Source organism: Mobula birostris, chromosome 13 (genome assembly GCF_030028105.1).
Source record: "Mobula birostris isolate sMobBir1 chromosome 13, sMobBir1.hap1, whole genome shotgun sequence".
Classification (NCBI taxonomy): domain Eukaryota; kingdom Metazoa; phylum Chordata; class Chondrichthyes; order Myliobatiformes; family Myliobatidae; genus Mobula; species Mobula birostris.
Window position 1 is genome coordinate 2,239,489 of NC_092382.1, and position 12,115 is coordinate 2,251,603.

General features: G+C 54.7%; 1 long non-coding RNA gene and 1 pseudogene across 1 annotated transcript; one reads left to right on the top strand and one right to left on the bottom strand.

Moving 5' to 3' along the window:
• Positions 1–339: 339 nt before the first annotated feature.
• On the top strand, positions 340–3,919 carry LOC140208218 (uncharacterized). Its single transcript, XR_011888697.1, has 3 exons — positions 340–458; positions 1,872–1,994; positions 2,331–3,919. It is a non-coding gene; the product is annotated as an uncharacterized lncRNA (long non-coding RNA).
• The window catches only part of LOC140208211 (NACHT, LRR and PYD domains-containing protein 3-like), a 169,444-nt pseudogene continuing 161,110 nt past the window's right edge, over positions 3,782–12,115 (bottom strand).

Sequence of the window (12,115 nt, forward strand, 5' to 3'; positions counted from 1 at the left end):
TGTCCCTCCTCCCTTCATTCACACTCTCTCATTCCTCTCCATTTTCACCTTTCTCCCCCTCTCCCTTCCAATTTCTCTATCTCTCTCTCTCTCTCTCCCTTGTTCCCATCCGCTCTTCCTTTCGTTTTCCTGCCTTCCTCTCGCCGCTCTCCTCCTTTCCAGTCTGTCTCTCTCTCCGTCCATCCCCACCCCCCCGTCCGTTATCTCTCTCTGTCCCATCACTGTCCCTCCCCACCCCCTTCTCTCTGTCGTTCTCAGTCTATCTCTCTCTCTGTCCGCCCCCCCACACTCCCTCTCTCTCTCTCTCTCTCTCTCTCTCTCTCTCTCTGCGACAGACCATCGCCTGCCTGGTCGCGAATGTGATCTGCGCTCTCGCCTGCCCTCCCGCCGTCATCCTGTACTCGCTGACCGTCCGGGTCTTCCCCTGCATCGGGTACTGCTACACCGGGTGCCGGATGGTGAGTGTTCCGCACCCCGACACCCCCGCACACCCAACACACTGGCGAACCAGCCCTCAATCCCCCCGTCAACCCCCGGAGATCTCCACTCGGCCTTCCCCTCTCCCGCGACGCTTTCCTCCCTCCCGGTAGCGCTCCCTCCCTCCACGCCAAGCTCCCTCAGAACCCTCCCTCCCCTCGGTTGTAGCGTCCCCTTCCCCGGCAGCTCCTTCCACAGACGGGCCACCCTCTGGGTGAAACAGTTTCCCCTCGGGGTCCCCTATTAAATCTCTGAAACCTGCGCCCTCTGGTTCTCGATTCCCCGACCCTGGGGAAAAAGTCTGTGTTCATTCACCCTGTCTGTACCCCTAGTGGTTTTACACACCCCTGTCAGGTCACCCCGACACTCCCGGGAATAAATTCCCAACCCGCCCGACCTCTTTCCGTAACTCAGACCCTCCAGTCCCGGCGACATCCCCGTAAATCCCCAGGATCTCCGGTCTCCTGTTCCCGGTGTCCGGTCCGACGATGGCGGGGATGCCGAACGCCGCCTTCACCGCCCCGTCTCCCCGTCACCCCACTTTCAGGGAATCGTCACCCAAAACCTGGTGTGTTTGTGAGGAGAAAGCTACATTCCTGAGACAAGAGTTAACAGAGATTTCTCTTCACTCCCCCCAACACTGGTAAACACATCTCCCTCTCCCACACTCCCCCTCTCTCCCCACCCAACGCGCTCGTTCCCTCTTCCCCGACTTTACCCCCATACCCAAACAACTCTTCCCCTCCTCCTTCTTACCGGCCATCTCTCCCTCTTCACTCCCCCCCTCACTATCTCTTCCCCTCTCACCCCTCCCTCGGAACTACCCCTCTTCTCTCTCACACTCTCAACTCTCCCACACTCTATCTCTCCTCTCTGCTCAGCTTTGTCTTTCACCCCCCTTTCCGTCTCTCACCCCCTCTCTCCCCTCTGCCTCGTTCACCCCTCTCTGTCCATCACTCTTCTCGATTTCCCACCCCTCTCCCTCTTTTACCCCGTTCACCCCTCTCTGTCCCTCACCCCTCTCCGTCTCCCCCCCGTTCTCCACCTTTCTCTCCCTCCCTGTCCTACCTCTATCTCCTGCCTCTCACGTTTCCCTCCCCCCTCTACCCTCTGTCTCCCACCGCTCCCTCTCCCCCCGTCTGACTCTCCCGCTATCAACTATTCCCTGCCGCCTCTCCTCTTTCTCCCCATCTCTCTCCCACCCACCCCCTCTCTTCCTCACTCATCGCCCCCCAGTCTGGGTCTCCCACCTCCGCCTACTCCACACTCCCGCTCCCGACCCTACCCCCATCCCCCTCTCCTGTCTCTCTCTCCCCCTCTTTTGTCTGTCTTCCCCGGCCCGAGCCCTTCTCTCTCCCTCTCTCACCCCATGTCTCCCTCTCTCCCTCTGGCAGAGGTCTGTGAGCGGGGTGACGGTGATTTTGCTGGTGAACTGCCTGGTCTCCCTGGTGATGTCCGTCCTCACGGCCATCGTCAACTGCAGGAACCTCTAGTGCTGCGCCGCACGGCCTCCGGTGGTGAGTGGGATCTTCCTGTGCACCTGGGGGGGGGTGGGCGGCGGGGGATGGGACGTGAGTGGGAGAGATGGGGGGAGATGGAAAGAGGGTGGGGAGAGATGGGAGGGAGCAAGAGAGAGAGATGGGGGCAGAAAGGGAATGAAAGGGGTGGGGAGAGGAGGATAGGCTGGGGAGAGAGAGAGGTGGGGGGAAGAGATGGAGGGAATGAGGGGCTGGAGAGAGGGATGGAGGGAGAGAGAGGCTGAAGGAGTGGGTAGTGGATCCCGTCTCCTCTCCTCACCTTCTCTTTCTCCCCTCCCCTCCTCAATCTGATCCCTCCCTCTCCCCCACCCACAGAGAATGATGGTGATCCACGCTAACCAGCCCGCACCGCCGGACCTCGCCTCCATCTTCTCCAGCAAACCGGCGCCCACCCCAGCCTCTGACGGGCCGCGGTGACGACACGTTCCCCGCTCCACGGGACAGCCCAAAGGATTCGGGCCGAGCGGCCTGAGAGAAAAATCAAGGCCGGATTTTGGAGACGGAGTTGGGGGGGGGGGGTTGGTGGGTAATATTCCTGTGGTCACATTCCTCCCCGTGGGTACCCCCCAGTTCAAGCTCCCTTGTTACAAGTCGCTCTGTCCCACCCTCGCCATCCGGTCACTCCTGAAACACTCCGCTCTCTGTCCCCTCCATCACCGCCATCTCACCCTGGCTGGTGGCCATTTTGTGATGGCTGCTATTGATAACTGCTCTCCCAGCATCGTAGAAATAGTCACACCCTTGTCCTCATCTCCCACTCGCTTCCCTCCCTGTTTATTCAATCTCAACTCCTCATCCCTCCTCTCCTCCCCCCCGCCCCCAGCTCTCCCAACTCTCCATTTAACCTTCTGCAGACAGACACTCAGTGACTGGGTGTGACCCTCCCTCCCACTTCCTCCACCACGAAGTGTGTCACTCCCTCACACTCACCATCTTGTCAACCCCTTTCCCATCCCATCACTAACAAACCCCTCCTCTCCCTCCCGTCGCTTTCCTCTCCCCACCACCTCGATGTTGTGCACTTTATGATGGTCGGCTGCCATTTTGCGATGCCAATTTTCGCCTCTCCTCATCGCCCCTTCTCTCTCTGTTACCCAGTGAGTCTCTCCACTACTCACCCCGTCACTCCTGACACCCTCCCCTCTCTGTCTCCTTGTCCTTTCTCCTGCCATCCACCACATCCTGGGTGGTGAACATTTTCCGATGGGAAATTTCCCTTCCCTCCGTCGTTGAGTGAGTATCTCCCTTCTCCCTCCGTTACGACACTCAACTCTCCGTCCATCAGCCCTGACCGCGTCCCGACCCCTCGCTCCCCCTTTCCCCTGTCCGCACCCCCCTCTTCTTGCAACTCGTCTTATTTGCGAAGGATCGTAACCACCCACCCTTCCTGCTCTATTGAGTAAGTCACTCCCTAGACACTCCCCATCCTGTTCCTGCCCACCCTGTCCTATCAGACCCCTCTCTCCTAGTCCTGTAACTTCCCCTCTCTTCCCGTCCCATCAGTTTCCCTCCCTCCCCGTCCCATCAGTTTCCCTCCTTCCTGGTCACACCACTCCCGCTCTCTTCCTGTCGTTTCACTCCTCTTCACCCCGTCTCAAACCACCAGTTTGTGACAGGAACTTTTGCCCCTTTTCGTCCCCTATTGAGTCAGTGACTTCGCCACGGTCACCGTCTCATCAGTCCACTCCTCGTCCCATCACTCCTCTTCCTCCCAAACCCCTCACCCCTCTCCCCAAAACCCACATGTATATGTGTATGTGTGAATATCTGAGATATATACATTAGTTTATTCAATGACAAAATTATTAGAATTAAAACATACATGCAATACCCAAGACGATATAAAACACAAATTAAAATACTGTTATTACAATCAATAACACACTCGATCCCGGGATTGTATCCACGGGCACCGCATGTTCCTTCGCCACAGATTCTGTGTGCGACAGTGGCCATTGTAAGTCAGTGTCTCACTCCATCCCTGGCGGCCACATTAACCAAGGAACACACACAAAAATGCTGGTGAACACAGCAGGCCAGGCAGCATCTCTAGGAAGAGGTACAGTCGACGTTTCGGGCCGAGACCCTTCATCAGGACTAATTTAAAGAAGAGATAGTCAGAGATCTGAAATGACAGGAGACGACAGGAGGGGGAGGGATGGGGCCAAGAGCTGGACAGTTAATTGGCAAAAGGTATACAGAGATGGAGAAGGGGGAGGGTCATGCGACAGGAGGCCTAGGGAGAAAGAAAGGGGGAAGTGAAACCCACTATAGTGAGAGGCACAGAGGGAGAATAAAGGGAGAGAAAAAAATGGGGAAAAATAATAATGATAATAAATAATAAATAAGGGATGGGGTACGAGGGGGAGGTGGGGCACGTGTGAGTGAGGCGAGGGACAGAAGGATTATACAGATCAATAGTGGCTGAGAGGATCGTGCAGGAGGGAGGGCTTCAGGGTTTTAGATAATTGGGCTTTGTTCCAGGGAAGGTGGGATCTGTTCCGACAGGACGGTTTACACCTGAACTGGAGGGGTACTAACATTCTTGCAGGAAAGTTTGCTAGGGCTGCTTGGGGGGGTTTAAACTAAATCTGCAGGGGGCAGGGATCCAGAATGTGAGAGAGGATAGCGAGATGAAGTATAAAGGACAGGTGGGGACTACACGGTTCCGGAATGCGAAGTGTGAAGTAGAGAAAGGTGAGGCGGAACGAGTGATAAGGAGGATACATGTGCAGAGGGATGGTCTGACGGAGCATGAAGTTAAATGTGTGAGCTGCTGACGTGCGAGAATAAATAAGCTGCTCCCGACTCACTCACAGTCACACAGAACTAACTGACCGGTGACAACGAGTGACCGGTTGAATAATCAGTCCCGTTTCTCACCGTCACTCCGCATCGGGGAACCGATGATTATTAAATCACACTTCAGGGCTGTGTCCGGGATCGCTGCAGATCCAGGGTCACTTCCGAGGTATTTGTCAATTTAATATCATTATATCAGCCAGACTGCCGAATGCACCGTCCTCGGCAAAGGGAGCAAAAGGATTCTCTCCCGGGATAATCCCACCCCGGGACACCGGTGTCCCAGACTGAGCCTCGGCCCCCGGGATCTTCCCGTCTGTGTAATTACCCGGTCTCACGTGGGGGGGGGTCTCAAACCCGCACATCCGGCGGAAGCAGCGCCGCAAAGATCGACGCAAAGCGCGAGCACGGAACTGGCTCCGTTAGAACGGTTTGGGAATTAAACCTGGCGCGCGGACATTAAAGGTAAGGGGAAGGTGGGGGGGAGGGGGGCGGGGGTTAAAGGGGAGGGCGGGGAATCGGCCAAACTGTCGGCATCCCGCGGGCGGGGATGTTCACACATTCAGATGTTCACACGGTCACTGACAGTCCGGGTCTGGGTTCCTGCAGAGATCTCAGTTCCTTCTCCCCGGTCTCACTGAACCGATTGTCCCACAGCCTGAAACAGATGGGAGAATAAAGATGAAATAAACAGATCACACAACAGTGTCAGTAACAGGGGACAGCACTCACAGACAAATATCACCAGAAAACCCGCGGATCCGCTGATATTTTATCACATTGAACATTAACACAAACACTCACAGGATCCACTCCAGACTCGGGTGGGTCAGTATGAGGCGGCGGAGAGCGGGGACAGATCGGTCTGTCAGTGAGTTTAATCCCAGGTTCAGCACCGTCAGTGATGGGTTTGTACTGAGAGCGGAGACGAGATCCTCGGCACCAGAATCTGTGAGACGGACACGGTTCAGCCTGGAGATGAGAGAGAGTGAGGGTGAAGGACACAGAGAGACAGGAGACGGTACAAATCCCCAGTGTTTATCAGTAACACAATTACTGATCACATTAATGTTCAGTGTCAGACACCCAGTGACCGAAAACACAATCTCCCACAGTCTGGTACTTACCACAGTTTCTGTATTTTACACTCCGGGTTCCTCAGAGCCGCAGACACCAGTTTCACTCCTGAATCTCCCAGGTCATTACCACTCATGTTCAGCTCCGTCAGTGATGGGTTTGTACTGAGAGCGGAGACGAGATCCTCGGCACCAGAATCTGTGAGACCAACATTGATCAGCCTGGAGATGAGAGAGAGTGAGGGTGAAGGACACAGAGAGACAGGAGACGGTACAAATCCCCAGTGTTTATCAGTAACACAATTACTGATCACATTAATGTTCAGTGTCAGACACCCAGTGACTGTAAACACAATCTCCCACAGTCTGGTACTTACCGCAGTGTCTGTATTTTACACTCCGGGTTCCTCAGAGCCGCAGACACCAGTTTCACTCCTGAATCTCCCAGTTTATTATCATTCAGTCTAAACACAAACAGACAAATTGATCAACAAAGTGATTCAACCCGAGGGTCTGAGGGAATTTCTCTCACTCGGATATTTCAGGAAACATTAAACCCTTCAGTAAATCACTGATCGGAGTTCCCATCACTGTCAATGTCCCTCACTGCCCAGCTCCAGGGTATTCACCAAATGTCAGTAATTTAGTCTGTCGGTGTGACCCTGTAAACTCCACATATCTGTCTCATTCCCCGATGGCTAGAAAAGTGTTACTGATGTGAGAGGGTCGGAGGGGCAGGGGTGAAGGAGGAACGGGGATGGGGAACAGAGATCCCACAGGACGAAGGGTGATGGCATTTGTCACAATTCTTCACAATCGTATTTATCACACTTTTACCAAAATCCCTTTACATCGAAACAACACAATGGGACAGTTTCACAGTTCAGAGTGAGAGATAAATCAAGTTACCCCAACTCCCGGCACTTGTGCAGCCCGGGTCCCAGCCGCTGGATTCCTTCACACTGAATGTGGCAGTTCTCCAGGTCGAGCTGTTTTATTGTATCACAGAGTCCGATGACATGAGACAGGACCGCGCAGTCAATCGGGGTCAGTGTCATTCCACGAAATGAAAGTGTTTCCAGTGCGGCCTGAGCCAGTCCACGATTCTGAGACTCAAACAGGTAGTGCAATGTGTTCAGGAGGCTCCTTTTACCAGCTTCACTCCCCGTGTTTCCACTCTGGCGTTTAACCTCCTTCTTCACCCAGTCAATCACCCGGCAGGTTGTTGATGAGGAAATGGACCCAGAAACTCCTCCAGGCCCCGAGCTGTCATTGGGTTTGAGAGACCAGCAACAAAACGGAGAAATACCTCAAATCGCCCATCTGTCGTGCTGTGGGCTTCAGTGAGGAATTTCACAATATTCCCGGGATGTACAGTCAGGAATTGTGCGACTGCAGCTACAAACTCTTGGATGGTGAGGTGTGGGAATGTGTACACCACGCTCCGGACTGAATCCTCTCTCTCCAACAGCTCCATCAGGAACCCGGACAGGAACTGGGAAGGCTGCAGATTGTAGTTGATCAAATCTCCATCTGTGAACACAATCTTCTTATCGTACACTCCTCTGAAGGCCATCTGACCGACCCTGAGTAACACATCACGGGGGTTCTTAATCTCACGGCCGTGGTTTTTCAGGATGTTGTAAATATAGTAGGAATACAGTTGGTGATGGTCTTGGGAACTCGCTGTGGGTCCCTGACTCTTTGTGTGAAGAAGGGGCCCAGTGCCTAGAGCGAGGATCCAGCAGTAGGAGGGGTTGTAGCTCATGGTGTACAGGATCTCGTTCTCCTTCACGTGTTTGAAAACAGCTGCTGCCACCGTCTGATCTTCAAAATGCCTGATGAAATATTCCTTCCGTTCCTCACTATCAAATCCCAGGATTTCAGCCCGAACACTGATCTCTGCCTTTTCCAGTAAATGTAACGCAGTGGGGCGAGTGGTCACCAGCACTGAACACCCTGGAGCAGCTTGTGCTGGATTAAACTGTACACAATGTCAGACACTTCACACCACCACTCGGGATCTGGGCACTGGTGCTTGGGTTCTGTATCTCTCCGACTGTCAGCAAAATCGATTCTGTGTTTGAATTCATCCAAACCATCGAATATAAACAGCAATCCCTCTGGGTTCTTCCAGACCTCTGTCAGGATATTCCCAAAGTAAGGATACTGATCCAGAATCAGTTCCTTCAGGTTTATTCTCCAGTTAATGGAGTTTAAATCCCGGAATTTGAAACTGAAGACAAACTGGAATTGTTGGAATATTTTCCCTGTGACCCAGTCATAAACAATCTTTTGTACCATTGTTGTTTTCCCGATCCCCGGGACTCCGGCCACTGTTGCCGAACTCCCAGATTTGGATTTACTCCAGGAAAAGCTGCTCTGGAACAGCTGATCAGTGCGGATTTTTTCCAGCTCTCTGCGGAGATGTTCCTCTCTCCACTCCTCGTGGTCTCTGCCTCTTGCCAGCAGCTCATGTTCCACCAGTCTCCGATCTCGGACAGTAGAAATGACTGTGAGCTCAGCGTATCGATCAACCAGCTGGAAAACCTTCACCTTCTCCCTCATCAGGATCGTGTTCACTCTCAGGGTTTCAGTTTGTGCCCGCAGAGTCTCCTTGTGTTTCTGTTGAACATCTTCCATGGGAACAGACAGTGAACAAACTGTTAGATGCCTCAACTCAGAACTCGGTATTTAAATACACAAGAGTTAGCTCAAAGCTATTGCATTAATTGGGGTCTCACAGTGTGTCAGGAACCTTTTGGGGCCTGTGGGGTCTCACAGTGTGTCAGGTCCCTCTCAGGGGTGTGTGGGGTCTTACAGTGTGTCAGGACACTGTTAGGGGTGTGTGGGGTTGCACAGTGTATCAAGAGCCTGTCAGGGGTGTGTGGGGTCTCAGAGTGTGTCAGGACCCTCTCAGGGTTGTTTGAGGGATCATAGTGTGTCAGGACCCACAATGTGTCAGTGTTTCACCGTGCGTCGGGACACTATCAGGGGTGTGTGCGGTCTCACAGTGTGTCAGGACCCTGTCAGGGGTGTGTGGGGTCTCACAGTCTGTCAGGACGCTGTCACGGGTTTCTGGGGTTTTGCAGTGTGTCAGGACCCTGTTACTGGTTTGCGGGGTTTCACAGTGTGTCAGGACCCTTTTCCGGGGGTGGGGGGTCTCAGAGTGTGTCAGGACCCTGCCAGGGTTGTGTGGGGTCTCACAGTGTGTCAGGTCCCTGTCAGGGGTGTGTGGGGTCTCACAGTGTGTCAGGACCCTGTCAGGGGTGTGTGGGGTCTCACAGTGTGTCAGGACCCTGCCAGGGTTGTGTGGGGTCTCGCAGTGTGTCAGGCCCTTGTCAGGGGTGTGTGGTCTCACAGTGTGTCAGGACCCCTCTGGGGTGTGTGGGGTCTCACAGTGTTTCTGAACCCTGTCACGGGTGTGTGGGGTCTCACAGTGTGTCAGGTCCCTGTCAGGGGTGTGTGGGGTTTCACTGTGTGTCAGGGCACTGTGAGTGGTTTGTGCGGTTTCACAGTGTGTCAGGATCTTGTGGTGGTTGTGGGGGGTCTCACAGTGTGTCAGGATGCTGTTGTGGGGGATCTAACAGTGAGTCAGAACCCTCTCAGGTGTGTATGGGATCGCAATGTGTGTCAGGACCCTGTCAGGGCTGTGTGGCGTCTCACAGTGCGTCAGGTCACTGTCAGGGGTGTGTTGGATCTCACAGTGTGTCAGGACCATTTTGGGGTGTGTCGGGTCTCACAGTGCGTCAGGAGCCCTTTCAGGTGTGTGTGGGGTCTCACAGTGTGTCAGGTCCCTGTCAGGAGTGTGTGGGGTCTCACAGTGTAACAGGACACTGTCTGTCAGTTGTGTGTGGGGTCTCACAGCGTGTTTGAACCATACCAGGGGTGTGTGGGTTCTCACAGTCTGTCAGGACGCTGTCACGGGTTTGTGGGGTTTCACTGTGTGTCAGGACCCAGTGATTTGTTTGGGGGTCTCACAGTGTGTTGGGACCCTTTTCTGGGGGTGGGGGGGAATCTCACAGTGTGTCAGGATCCTTTTGGGGTGTGTGGGGTCTCACAGTGCTTCTGAACCCTGTCAGGGGTGTGTGGGATCGCACCGTGTGTCAGGACCCTCTCAGGGGTGTATGCGGTCTTACAGTGTGTCAGGACCCTACCTAGGTTGTGTGAGGTCTCACAGTGTGTCTGGACCCTGCCAGGGATGTGTGAGGTCTCACAGTTTGCCTGGACACTGTCGGGGAGGGTGGGGCGGTCTCACAGTGTATCATGACTGTCTCAGATGTGTGTGGGATCTCAATGTGTGTCCGGACCCTGTCATGCGTGTGGCGTCTCACAGTGCATCAGGATCTTGTTAGGGGTGTCTGGGGTCTCACAGTGTGTCATCACCCTCTCGGGGGTGTGTTAGGACTCACAGTGTTCCAGGACCCTGTCAGGGTTATGTGGGGTTTCACAGTGTGTCAGGACACTGTGAGTGGTTTGTGGGGTCTCATACTGTGTCAGAACCCTCTCAGATGTGTGTGGGATCGCAATGTGTGTCAGGACCCTGTCAGGGGTGTGTGGCATCTCACAGTCTGTCAGGACGCTATCCAGGGTGTGTGTGGTCTCACAGTCTGTCAGGACCCTGAGAGGTGAGTGTGGAGTCTCACAGTGCGTCAGGTCCCTGTCAGGGGTGTGTGTGGTCTCACAGTGTGTCAGGAACGTGTCAATAGTGTGTGGGGTCTCACAGAGTGTTAGGACCCTGTTAGGGGTGTGTGGGGTCTCACACTGTGTCAGGACCCTGTCGGGTTGTGTGAGGTCTCACAGTGTGTCAGGGCCCTGTCGGGTTGTGTGAGGTCTCACAGTGTGTCAGGGCCCTCTCAGGCGTGTGTGGCATCTCACAGCATTTCCTGAGCCTTTCAGGGGTGTGTGCAGTCTCACAGTGTGACAGGACGCTGTCATGGGGGTGTGGGGTCTTACAGTTTGACTGGACAGTGCCAGGGGTGTGTGGGGTTTCACAGTATGTCAGGACCCTGTCAGGGGTGTGTGGGGTCTCACAGTGTGTCAGGACCCTGCCAGGGGTGTGTGGGGTCTCACAGTGTGTCAGGACCTTTTCAGGTGTGTGTGGGGTCTCACAGAGTGTCAGGACCGTGTGAATAGTGTGTGGGATATCAATGTGTGTCAGGACCCTGTCAGGGGTGTGTGGCGTCTCACAATGTGTCAGGTCCCTGTCAGAGTGTGTGGGGTCTCACACTGTGTCAGGACCCTGTCGGGTTGTGTGAGGTCTCACAGTGTGTCAGGGCCCTGTCGGGTTGTGTGAGGTCTCACAGTGTGTCAGGGCCCTCTCAGGCGTGTGTGGCATCTCACAGCATTTCCTGAGCCTGTCAGGGGTGTGTGCAGTCTCACAGTGTGACAGGACGCTGTCATGGGGGTGTGGGGTCTTACAGTTTGACTGGACAGTGCCAGGGGTGTGTGGGGTTTCACAGTATGTCAGGACCCTGTCAGGGGTGTGTGGGGTCTCACAGTGTGTCAGGACCCTGCCAGGGGTGTGTGGGGTCTCACAGTGTGTCAGGATCCTGTCAGGGGTGTGTGGGGTCTCACAGTGTGTCAGGACCCTGCCAGGGGTGTGTGGGGTCTCACAGTGTGTCAGGATCCTGTCAGGGGTGTGTGGGGTCGCACAGTGTGTCAGGACCCTGCCAGGGGTGTGTGGGGTCTCACAGTGTGTCAGGATCCTGTCAGGGGTGTGTGGGGTCGCACAGTGTGTCAGGACCCTGCCAGGGGTGTGTGCAGTGTCTCACAGTGTGTCAGGTCCTTGTCAGAGGTGTGTGGGGTCTCACAGTGTGTCAGGACCCTGCCAGGGTTGTGTGGTGTTTCACAGTGTGTCAGAACACTGTGAGTGGTTTGTGGGGTCTCACAGTGTGCCAGAACCCTCTCAGATGTGTGTGGGATCGCACTGTGTGTCAGCACCCTGTCAGGTGTGTGTGGGGTCTCACAGTGTGTCTGGACTGTGTCAATAGTGTCTGGGGTCTCACAGTTTGTCAGGACCCTGTCAGGGGTGTGTGGGGTCTCACAGTGTGTCAGGACCCTGTCAGGGGTGTGTGGGGTCTCACAGTGTGTCAGATAACTGTCAGGGGTGGTCTCACAGTTTGTCAGGAGCCTCTCAGATGTGTGTGGGATCTCAATCTGTGTCAGGACCCTCTCACGTGTGTGTGGCATCTCACAATGTGTCAGGTTGCTGTCAGGGGT